Raw genomic sequence first — 12055 nt, 5'->3', positions numbered from 1 at the left:
CAATGTATTCGAAACGTCGGCAAACTGTACGTAATGCACAACCCCCCCCCATGGCACTACAGCCCTTGAAGAGCCTTGGTCTACCAAGCGATCGCTGCCCAGCCCGAAGACCTGCAGATTGCGAGGTGTCGTGTGGTCAGCACGACGAATCCTCTCGGCCGTTTTTCTTGGTTTTCTAGACCTCATCCGCTATCTCACCGTCCGATGGCTCCTCAATTCTAATCACGTAGGCTGAGTGGACCTCGAGACAGCCCTCAGGTCCAGGTAAAAATCCCTGACCTGGCCGGGAATCGATCCCGGGACCTCCGGACAAGAGGCAGGCTCGCTACCCGTACACCATGGGGCTGGCGTACGTAATGTACAGAAAACAACACGGTTCAACCCGGAAAAATAACTAAATATTAAATAATTTTGATTCGCCGCGACGCAAATCGTCCATGTTTGATCCATGCATTGATGTTTTCTTATTTTTTAGTCTATCTTACTATGAAATAAGTTATAAAATGTGTCTGCATGGCGTTGTGTTGTAATAAAATATAAAAATAAGTGTTATTGGAAGCAGTGAACAGTCCACTAAGCGATATTTATCTGTTGGAAATGGATTAACCTATATTGTCAGTATTGTGATGGCGGCTGATTACTTCAGTTGGGAATGCAGAGACGCCATTTTATGTGTGGATGTGTACGAAACCACAGTGCTGCAATCAGGCGGAGAAACAATTCAACTAGGTGTTCTTTGACACATGGTCTCTCTGATTACTGTACACGTATTTATGTTACTGTGAAGCGGAGTCCAACTAATCTGAGACAATTTCTAATAAAACAGAGCAGGACGTAATTAAAGTACGGGAAAGTGTAATTTTCCGTACTCGTTTTTGAGTACGAGAACAAGGTAATTATGTCATAGTATAAAATACATTTATCTATTATCTATTTGTACATTTTAAACGCTGCTACGGCAAATATATCTTCGTTGCACCTCGAAAATCCGCTATGTGATAATTTTTCAACTTAAAACTCTAAACAGAAAAGTTCTGTCGTCTAAGGTTCAGTATTGCCTGAACGTTATCACCGACTTTTCGCTCTAAGTGATACGTGTGCTGCGGGTCAGTATTCCTCCCCTCAGCATTGTCACATAGCGGTATTTTGAGACGCTACGACGATATATTTTGTTTTGCTACTTGTTTAAAGTCGCACTAACACAGCGAATGTTTTCAGTGACGGAATAGGATAAGTCTAGGATAGGGATGATAGCGGCCGAGGCCTTAATTTAGGTACAGCCGCAGTATTAGTCTGGAAAAACCTTGGAAAACCATCTTCAAGGCTGCCAAAGGGGGGATTCCAACCCACTATCTCCCAGAAAGCCAGCTCTTAGTTGCGCAACGCTAACCTCACGGCGTACTCGCACGGTAAATAATAATTGACTACTAGAATAAACTAGTAACACACTAGCAGTGTTGCCAACCCATAAATCTTTTCTCCGCTAAATTTTAGTTGAAAATTCGCCAAATTTCACTACATTTCGAACTGAAGCAAAATAGCACATACCAGCTCTTTTAATAAAAGAGAACTCAACACTCACCAGTTTCAGAACAGGAGTTCATTATCTTCTCCTCTACGCACTATATGCTCTGAAGCAGATGTACTGGGTTTAGGTCCTGTGGTTTCATAAGAGGCCACATGGTACTATTCTTTTTTCAAAATATATGCTGGCAGTTCACAACAGCAAAGTACATACGAAAATTTTCAGATCTATTTTGAAATTTCACTACTGCTTTCATTGTTTTTGGTAAGTGCGGAAAGAAATAATGTCAAACAATATCGCATTCATATTGCACAGCCAATAGATACAACGTCCGTATTTGCGTTCTTTGGGAAGCTCATCCAACTACTATTTTAAAGTTTAATTATGTACCCACTCTTTACGAAATATATCACTCCTTTTTAACCTTTTCTTTTGACAGATTGACCTTCCAAAATGAACCTAATCCCAAAAGAAATACGATATCAAACACGACACTACCCGTCTAATCAAGAATACAGTAACGATTGCAACAAAATCTGACTGAGGCCGTGGGCCGGAGCTGGTCTAGGAAACGAGTAGTAATATGCAGCATAAGTTCAATACAACGGGATTAAGTAAACTATTATACCGTAGTGAGTTCTATATTATTTTTCTCCTGGTTACGAAACGTGATATTGTTACCACTGAAAATCGTTAAAAGAAGTTTGAAACTGCGTGAGAAAATCCGCTGTCCGCTAAAAGTAAAAAGTTTATCTGCTGTTCCATTTAAAAATCGCCAAATTTAGCGGAAAGTCCGCTGAGTTGGCAACACTGAACACTAATAGTATTAATCATAAACACATTGTAAATCGATTAATTATGGCATGTAACCGCCGAGTGTTTCGAGTTGGGGCCTTATAGGTGACCTCAGTGTCTATGAGTAAGAGAACCTGCCTATGATGAATTCTAATGCTGAAGACGGCACACAAACCAGCCCCCGAGCTATTGGAATTAACCCTTGAAGATTAAAATTCCCGAGACCCTTGGACCAAACGCCAGCACAGCAAACATTTAACTATGAGGCCAGACTGTAAATAGTTATGCAGTATAAATAAAAACAATTTCACAATTCTAGCCCTTCAGGGAAGCAACTCAATGTTGAAAATATCCTAGGGATATGAGCTACGAATTAGAAAAATAAAATGATACGATATGAGATTATATTATTTATTCTTGACAATTACAATAATTTTCTTAATGGTCGTTATCCGGCCAATTAGATTAGCAGTTTGCCTCTTTCTACCGCTACGAGCGCTAATGTCAGTGTAGATTTTCACTTAAACCCACATAACTACATTCGGTGTGGATATTTTGCAAAAAAAATCAAAAATCGCCTGAGGGAATTGAACCAAGGAACACATTACAGAAAGAATTATGTAAATAAGTTAATTTGGATACGATTTGAATAAAAAAGATGACGAGTAATGGAACAAGCAGTTTTAGGCTGCTTTTCCTGAACTGTATTTAGGCCTGAAGTGGTCTTCGAAATTTGTTTCTCAGTTTAATGGAGCTATCCAAGACTCAGAATTTGAAATATTTCCGGGCCTTTTAGCCCTTCAACTTTCGGCACAAGTAAGGAAACTGTTTAATTTTACGTTTTCTCCTTGTATGGGGACACCTACTTTGTCTACTAAGACACGTTTTCAACATTATACACTATAACGTCCGACCACTAGCCCTTGGCAGTAGGTACTAGGGTAAATGAAAGTTCTTCTAAACATGAGTGAGTAAATTCCGATTGTAAAATACTGTAAATAAAACTTACCATTTATTTGTTTGTGTTGTTTCGGTGGCAACAAATATGTAGGTGGATGGTCCGCCTACTCAATACTAAATATTAATTATTTATATTTATTTACATGTTTCGGGAATCTATATACATTCCATTCATCAGCTAGTCAAATTAAAATTAAAATTCCTTTACATAAAAAGACCTAATAAAAAGGGTGCCCCCCCATTAGGCAATTCAAAACTATTACCTATTTAACTATTTAACTACAGCATTACATCAAGCTAGACGATTTGAGGGCTATTCATTCTGAAACATGTATTTACATTATCTTTGTTCTATTTCTATCCTCTTGTGTACAAAAAAGAGTATGCTGAAATTTCCTTCACCAGTCGTAAAACAAGGCTCCAGAATTCCACGTAGATCCCATTACATTAGATGAAACCTATTTTGGATTGCTTAATGGGGGCCCCCCCTTTTAATTAGGTCTTTTTATGTACAGGAATTTTAATTTTAATTTGACTAGCTGATGAAGGGAATGTATATAGATTCCCGAAACATGTACAGGACTTATGTAAATAAATACATATAATTAATATTTAGTATTGACTAGGCGGACCATCCACCTACATATTTGTTGTGATCAAGTCAATACGGATCAAATACCTGCCACTATGGTCAAGATTATTAATATTGTTTCGGTGTTACACTAATGTACGTCTTCTGCGCATTTTCATGAACGAATAATACAATGCTGACTTTTCCAATAAATTAACGTTAGAAATCTGAGTAGTTAGGGTAGAGTCTCTTAAGACTGGACTCCAAGCTCCATTATTTTGTAAATGATGTAACATTGACTTCTTGTTGCGACACACTACGGCTATTGTGCTGTGCTTGCTGCACTAGCTTGTGGAAATGATTAATGCACGATTCTGTGAATGCGCTGTTTGATCTTTGATAATCCACTTCTCGCACCGAGGAGATAAATTGGCTTTCACCATTACCACATTGTAGCAGGGTAGTGGATGAATGTCGGGGCGGCAAGGCAGCCACTCCGCATGCATTACTACAAAGGACGCAAAATCAACGTTCATCATGCAGAAGTAAGCTACAGCATTACATCAAGCTAGACGATTTGAGGGCTATTCATTCTGAAACATGTATTTACATTATCTTTGTTCTATTTCTCTCCTCTTGTGTACAAAAAGAGTATGCTGGAATTTCCTTCATCAGTCGTAAAACAAGGCTCCAGAATTCCACGTAGATCCCATTACATTAGATGAAACCTGTGGGATAAATTGAAATAGGACAATTAATAATCGAAATGAAGAAACTAACAGTAATGTACTTTCAAAACTATGGAAGCCATGATAACTGAGTGGCCATGTCCTTGTCTTCTCACCAAGGTGGGTGGGGGCAGTGGAATAACACCCACGGTAATCCCTGGCTGTCGTAAGAGAAGACTAAAAGGAGCCATAAGGGCCCTTAGCTGAGTCCCGTCATTGCTCCTCACTTTCATCTATACCGTCCAACCTCCCTTGGTCAACTCTTGTTGTTTTTCTACCTCAACGGTATTAGAGCATTCGAGGCTTAGGAAGTTTATCATTTTTACGGTCTTCGTGGCCCCGGTCCTTCTTTGGCCGGTACCTTCATTTTTTGAATTATCATTTTTTCTCTCTGATTAGTATAATATGGAGGATTGTTGCCTAGTAGTACTTCCTCTTAAAACAATAGGCTGTTCACCACCACTCCAACAATCTCAGCAAGGTGGACGGGGATCATACACCGATCATTGCCTGCGGGAGTTATGAAATAAAATTTCGCGTCTATGTCGTTTTATCTACGCGTGAATTTGACGTCCTTTGGTTAATTATTATCAGTTACTTACACACTTCTTATTTCCATCCGTTTAACTTCGGACTAACTGAGATTTTCGACGATAGCCTCATTTAAAGTACATCTGTAGCATCTGCCAGTTGTGAACATAGGAAAAGATGGCAAACAAAAAGCCTGTTGGAGTGGTACTCGAATCGCAATCTTAATGCTAAATGTTACAGTTACACGACTCATATTGTTTAGCAAATTTGCTCGTTCCGTAAAAACTGCGCTTTGCCATGCTCATGACCATCAGTGAAATAAATCTGGATTTTGAAAAAAGATAATAATAATAATAATAATAATAATAATAATAATAATAATAATAATAATAATAATAATAATAACAATAATTCCCGTGTGGGGATTTACCAGTTACCTCCATCGGGCGCGTCCCATTGGAATTGGGGAAGCTCGCTGGCTCTGCCGCCAGCAGAGTCAGAGAGTAGTAGAGAAATAAAATACCACCGTGAAAAAAGAACTGGTCCCTTGCCTGGGTTACGGCGAAGACTGGTAAATGACCAGAAGCCAGAAAACATCTTGAGGCAACCTCTAGGGCTAACAACCCTAGTTGTAAAAGGATGGGTACCCGTCCAAAGCAAAGTCAAGTCAAAAAGCATGATGGCACAACATTTCAAGAAACATACCCCAGGGGGTAAATCTTCGAATAAATCCCTCGTCGTGAACGCACGAGTCTCATTCGGATTCTGGGGGAGACTCGACATCATGCAAGAGACGAGTCGGAGCGTCTCGGCGTACCCCGAAGAGTCAAAAACTCAGGCCAAAATCTAAAACCTTTCTAGCAACTTTCAACATAAATTCACTTACACAAACTGGCAAGCTGAAAACCCTCACCAAAGTTCTTCACGAAAATCAGATATCCATAATGGCACTACAGGAAACAAGATACCCGGATGAAGAGATTTTTGAATCCGAAGGCTACCGATTTTTCAAGAGCAAAGCGCAAAGAGGAATCCTCAATGGAGCTGTGATGCTTGGAACCGCGTTTGCTGTTAGAACCAAGATCCTTAAATCGGTTGCAAATTTCGAATCTGTGAATGACAGATTGTCTATACTCACAATTAAATGCGCGAACAAAACCTACGCCCTAGTTAACGCACATGCTCCTACAAACGGTACAGACGATAAGAACAAGTCTGATCCAGACGAAGTTGATAATTTGTGGGACCTACTGGATGAAAAATTAAACGAAATCCCCAAACACCATGTCAAGCTTCTTTTGGGGGACTTCAATGCCCAACTAGGTCGTGAACAGAAGTACAAGAAAGTTATAGGAAATTACCCTGCTCACAAACGAACCAATCCCAATGGCAAAAGACTGGTGTCCATTTGCGAAAATCACAACCTGCAGGTCATGTCGACCCACTTTCGCCATCTACCCAGAAAGCAAATGACTTGGCGTTCTCCCGTCCAAGCTCTCGGAGAGTTCCAAATTGATCATGTTGCAATCTCCAGGAGAAACAGCCCTGAGATTATGAATGTCAAGGTAAAGAAAGGCATCAATGTGGCCTCAGATCGTTATACTGTATGTCTCTTATCAAATTCAAACCAATTCCCGCAAACACAAGGAAGACAACCAAACAGATCACACGCTTCGACAATGATAAACTTCGGCAAAGGGTCGAGGAGTTTCAGGAGAAGCCTAGACCAAATGACTGTGACTTTAACAACGCCAAAAATCTCCTTGTTGAGGCCGCCAAAGACGTTGCAGAAATCAAGAGAAGCAAAAAGCATGCCTGGTGGAATGGTACCTGCGAATCAGTCCTCCAAGAAAGACTCAATGCGTGGAAACAGTACTACTCTACGAAATCAGAAAATGATTGGGAAACGTACAAAACCCAACGTGCCCAAGCAGCTAGGGTGTTCAGAACTGAGAAACGTAAATACGAAAAATCTCTCATTGAAAAGATAGAACAAAACTTTAGGAAGAATGAAAGCAGAGAGTACTACAGGGCCTTCAAACGCAAACTCACTGGCTATAAACCACCATCTCTATGCTTTGAGCGAAAGGATGGCACTCTGGCGACGTCAAATGAAGAAAATTGCAGCATTCTGGCAGACTACTTCAAGAATTTACTTAATTGCTCTAAACCGCGAAGCCCCATTGAGACCAAGGAACACTTACTCAGGTACCCAGATTCCAGACCACCCGACAGAGATGAAATCAAGCGCCACATTGCCCGTCTGAAAAATAACAAAGCGCCGGGAGAAGACTCAGTAGTAGCAGAACTATGGAAATATGCCCCAGAGGAATCACTTGATATCTTGCAAAAGCAAATAGAAGAAATTTGGAACAAGGAGACCCTACCCGAAGATTGGAAAATAGCTTTGATCCATCCATTACACAAAAAAGGCAGCATGAAGAACATCAACAACTACAGAGGAATATCTTTGCTACCCGTGACTTACAAAATTCTATCACTTGCCATCCTGGAGCGTTTGGAAGCCCAAGTCGAACATCAAATAGGTGAATACCAAGGAGGGTTCAGCAAAGGTCGCTCAACAGCCGAACAGATCCAAAATCTCAAAACGATCATCAGATATTGTACACTATTGTACACTAAGGTCCAAGCAGTATGTGTCTGTCTTTGTGGACTTTAAGAAAGCGTACGACTCCATTGACCGGGAAGTCCTGCTAAACATCTTAAATGAATTTGGAGTTGATTTGAAACTGCTGGCATTAATTAGAGCCACCATGACCGATACATAATCCAAGTTGAAGTTCCACGGATGTCTCTCGCATTCCTTTGACATCAAAACAGGAGTCGGACAAGGTGATGGGCTATCCCCGATACTCTTCAACTGTGTTCTTGAAAAGATAATCAGAACCTGGCGGGTGAGATTACAGGAAACCAACTACAGTGCATTGAGAATAGGAACCAAATCCAAGGGGATAGCAACAGACTGCTTAGCATTTGCCGATGATATTGCTGTTCTCTCAAACGACATAGAAACCGCTAGAGCTCAAGTTGAAATTTTAAAGGAAATTGCCGAACAAACTGGTTTGCAGATATCGTTTGAGAAAACAGAAGTAATGACTAACATCAAAGAGGCTCCACCAAAACTCCATACTAAATACGGGGACATCACCCGGGTAGACAAATTCAAATACCTGGGTGAGATAATCATGAAAAATGGACTGGACAAGGAAGCGCTTCAGGAGCGAGTACGCAAACTGGAAATAGCCTACCAAACATCCCGCACAATCTACAACAAATAATGCCTTTCCCAAAACACCAAGATACGTCACTATGAAACAGTTCTGAAGCCAGTAGTTCTATATGCAGCCGAAACCCTGTCTCTAAATGCCTACAAAGGACTCCTTGAAGAACTGGAGAAAAAAGAACGCAAAATTGTGAGAGGAATCTTGGGATCAAAGTACAGAAATGGAATCCATCAAAAGAGATCCAACGAGGAAGTCTACAGCAAAATAGAGAAAATTACCGACACAATCAGAAAAAGACGGGCACGGTTTTACGGTCATCTGAAGAGAATGGACGGAAGAAAGTTAACTAGAGAAATCTTTCACTTTTTTGATTCAAACCCCAAAACCACAATTCCCTGGTTTAGAAATACCAAAGAAGACCTGCAAATGCTACATATCTCAGCTGAAGACGCCCTTAACAGAGATCTCTTCCGCAAGAAAATATTGACGAACGGGCTAAACCGAGACGAGCAACCGAAGAGAAGACACGGTGCCCCTTGGACAGAGGAGCGCAAGCAGGCCCACTCACAAAGAATGAGGGAAATTTGGGCTCTAAAGAAGGCCAAGTTCAGTGTCAAATGCAACAAGACTTAACGTGGTCCTTGATGGCCCCAGCGAATTATATATATATATATATATATATATATATATATATATATATATAAAACAATAATTTTTTTACAAGTTGATTTACGTCGCACCGACACAGATAGGTCTCATGGTGACGATGGGACAGGAAGGGGCTAGGAGTGGTAAGAAAGCGGCCGTGGCCTTAATTAAGGTACAGCCTTAGCATTCGCCTGGTTTGAAAATGAGAAACCACGGAAAACCATCTTCAGGGCTGCCGACAGTGGGGTTCAAATTCACTATCTCCCAAATACTGGATACTGGCCGCACTTAAGCGACTGCAGCTATCGAGCTCGGTAATAATAATAATAATAATAATAATAATAATAATAATAATAATAATAATAATAATAATAATAATAATCAGCACGATAGTCAAACCTGAATGTTTATACGCAGCTGAGACAATAGCCACGAAGGGACTCTCAGATTTGGAAAAGAAAGAAAGGAGGTTCCTTAGAAAGATTCTTGGACCAATAAAATCATCAGACAAGTTTACGTTTCGCATGAGACCAAACCGAGAACTATACCAACAATTTGAAAACATCACCACCACAATGAAAAAGTGGAGATTGACGTTCTATGGACATATTAAAAGGATGGGATCGGAGAGACTCGCCAACAGGATCCTCACCTTCCAGGCGAACAGGAAGACACAAGTCCCATGGGTAAAAGAAGTCCACCGAGATTTAGAAAAATGTGGGATCACGGCAGAAGATATTACAAACAGAAAAATCTTCAGGCAGAGAGTTGCGGAGGTGAAGGACCTAACTGATGAGAAAACGAGGAAGAATAGAGTATTCTCGGCAGAAGAACGAGCACGAGCAAGCCAACGGATGAAGGAATACTGGCGAAAGAGGAAGGAGAAAGAACTCGAGAAAGCAATGAAGTTGCGTAATCGTAGCCCATAGATGGCTGACACGAAAATAATAATAATAATAATAATAATAATAATAATAATAATAATAATAATAATAATAAGAATAATACATTGCGGATCGTACAGATATTTAAATACTTTGCCATACCAAGGTGATTGCTGCACAGCCATATAGCCTGAGGCAATGATGTACACATGGTCAATATGATGAATGGGACAGTTTCACGAGGCCAAATGAACCTCAACCCTGAAATCACTACAGCAAAATTAAAATCATTGTGCACCTAGAAATGGAACACGCGCTGACACTCTTCACTACAGTCGAACCTCGATATCTCGCACCTGCATTACTCGAATTTTCAGTATCTCGAAATAACTTAAATTTCCGGGCCGTTTGTTCTATTCTTCGCGTGTTTTAATTTCTCTGTTACTCGAAGTTGGGTTGCACGAATTTCTCGATTCCTCGAAGTAAACATTTCCCCCCCTGAAGCAAAAAATACTCCGTAACTCGAATATTGCGCAACATTAACTGTTGAATAGGGCATTTGTAGTTTGTGAGGAACAGTTAACACGTAAAAGAGACGTTTACAGTGATGCTGCGAGCTAATATGACGGGAAGCGAAAAACCAAAACTTCTAATGATTGGAAAATCGTGAAGCTTCGCTGTTTCTGGGGTGTGAATTAATTACCGGTCATGTACGAAAGCAACCCCCGGAGTTGCGAATGACAAGCTAAATTTACGAATCTCGGCTGCGTGGTATTGACGAAAAGTTTCAACGTGAAGTGAGCAAGGGTTAACAGTAACAAACAAACGAGACTAACGTGCTTTTTCGAAAGGTGTTAAACGAGGTATGTTTCTCGTTACATTACTGTGTGTACTGTATCCTGCCTTCCAAGAAGTTAATATAATAAGGGTTGTAGTTAATGTGATGCCGTAAAGTAGAGTTTGTTTGTATATTTGTAAATACTCTTAAAAATAGTGTATTCAGTATAATCCCTAGATACATGTGATTCTGTGCTATACATGCTCAAGAACGGTATTCTCTATATCTCGAAGTTTCGATAACTCGAAATAAAATTTAGCTCCCGAGGTGATTCGAGATATATAGGTTCCACTGTACAACTACTACTACAGTTACTATTACTACTACTACTCATAATCACGCCAACGGCCGTAGCCGTGTTGAAACACCCGATCCCGTAAGATCTCCGAAGTTAAGCAGCATTGGGCGTGGTTAGGAGTTGGATGGGTTGCCACGCGCTGTTGGTAGGGGGGGGGGGGGGGGGAAGGGAATGGAGGAGCGGAAGGGAACTGGCCAATCTACCGCACGTAAACTCCGGCTCAGGAACGCGTCTGCGGAGGTTCGGACCTGCCTTCGGGCAGAATAACCCTTACCTACTCATAATCACCGAGCGAGTTGGCCGCGCGGTTTGGCTCACGTAGCTGTGAGATTGCATTCGAGAGAAGGTGGCTTCAAACCCCTGTGTCAGCAGCCTTGCAGAAGATATTCTATGCTTTGCCATTTTCACAAGAGTCAAACGCTGGGGTTGTACCTTAATTAAGGCTACTGTCTTTCCCTTTCCTATCCCAATGTCGCCAAAAGAACTGGCTCTGTCTGTGCAAACGTAATTCAAATAGCATTTATCATCACCACTACACTCCATTATCTAACACTTCTTCGTAGGGACCTCCAGTCCCTTGTCTTCTTTGCTTGTTTTATCCATTACTTTTCTGATGTTATTTCTACTTCCAGACTCTTTTTTGCCATTTTTTAATTTATTCTACATATGCAACATTTATTTTTAAAATTCACAGCGACTGTGTCGGAGTCATGACTACAGGACATCTGGGATGTATGAGCATGAATTAGATTTTACAATCAAATTTGTGCAGGACTGGCCACCCTGTGGATGGGAGCTGCAGAATAACTAAACGACGTCCCCTGCCTATCGTAAGAGGCAACTAAAAGAGGCACCATAGGATCATAAATTGGGTTGAAGGTCATGGGACCCTTAGCTGGCATTGTTTCCACTTGTTTGTGCCAGTCTCCTCACTTTCATCTATTCTATCCGACCTCCGTTGGTCAACTCTTGTTATTTTATGACACCGACGGTACTAGAGTATTCGAGACCTAGGGTGTCTTCCACTGTCAC

This window comes from Anabrus simplex, chromosome 1, assembly GCF_040414725.1.
Source record: "Anabrus simplex isolate iqAnaSimp1 chromosome 1, ASM4041472v1, whole genome shotgun sequence".
Lineage (NCBI taxonomy): Eukaryota > Metazoa > Arthropoda > Insecta > Orthoptera > Tettigoniidae > Anabrus > Anabrus simplex.
Note: the sequence above shows the minus strand (reverse complement) of the source record.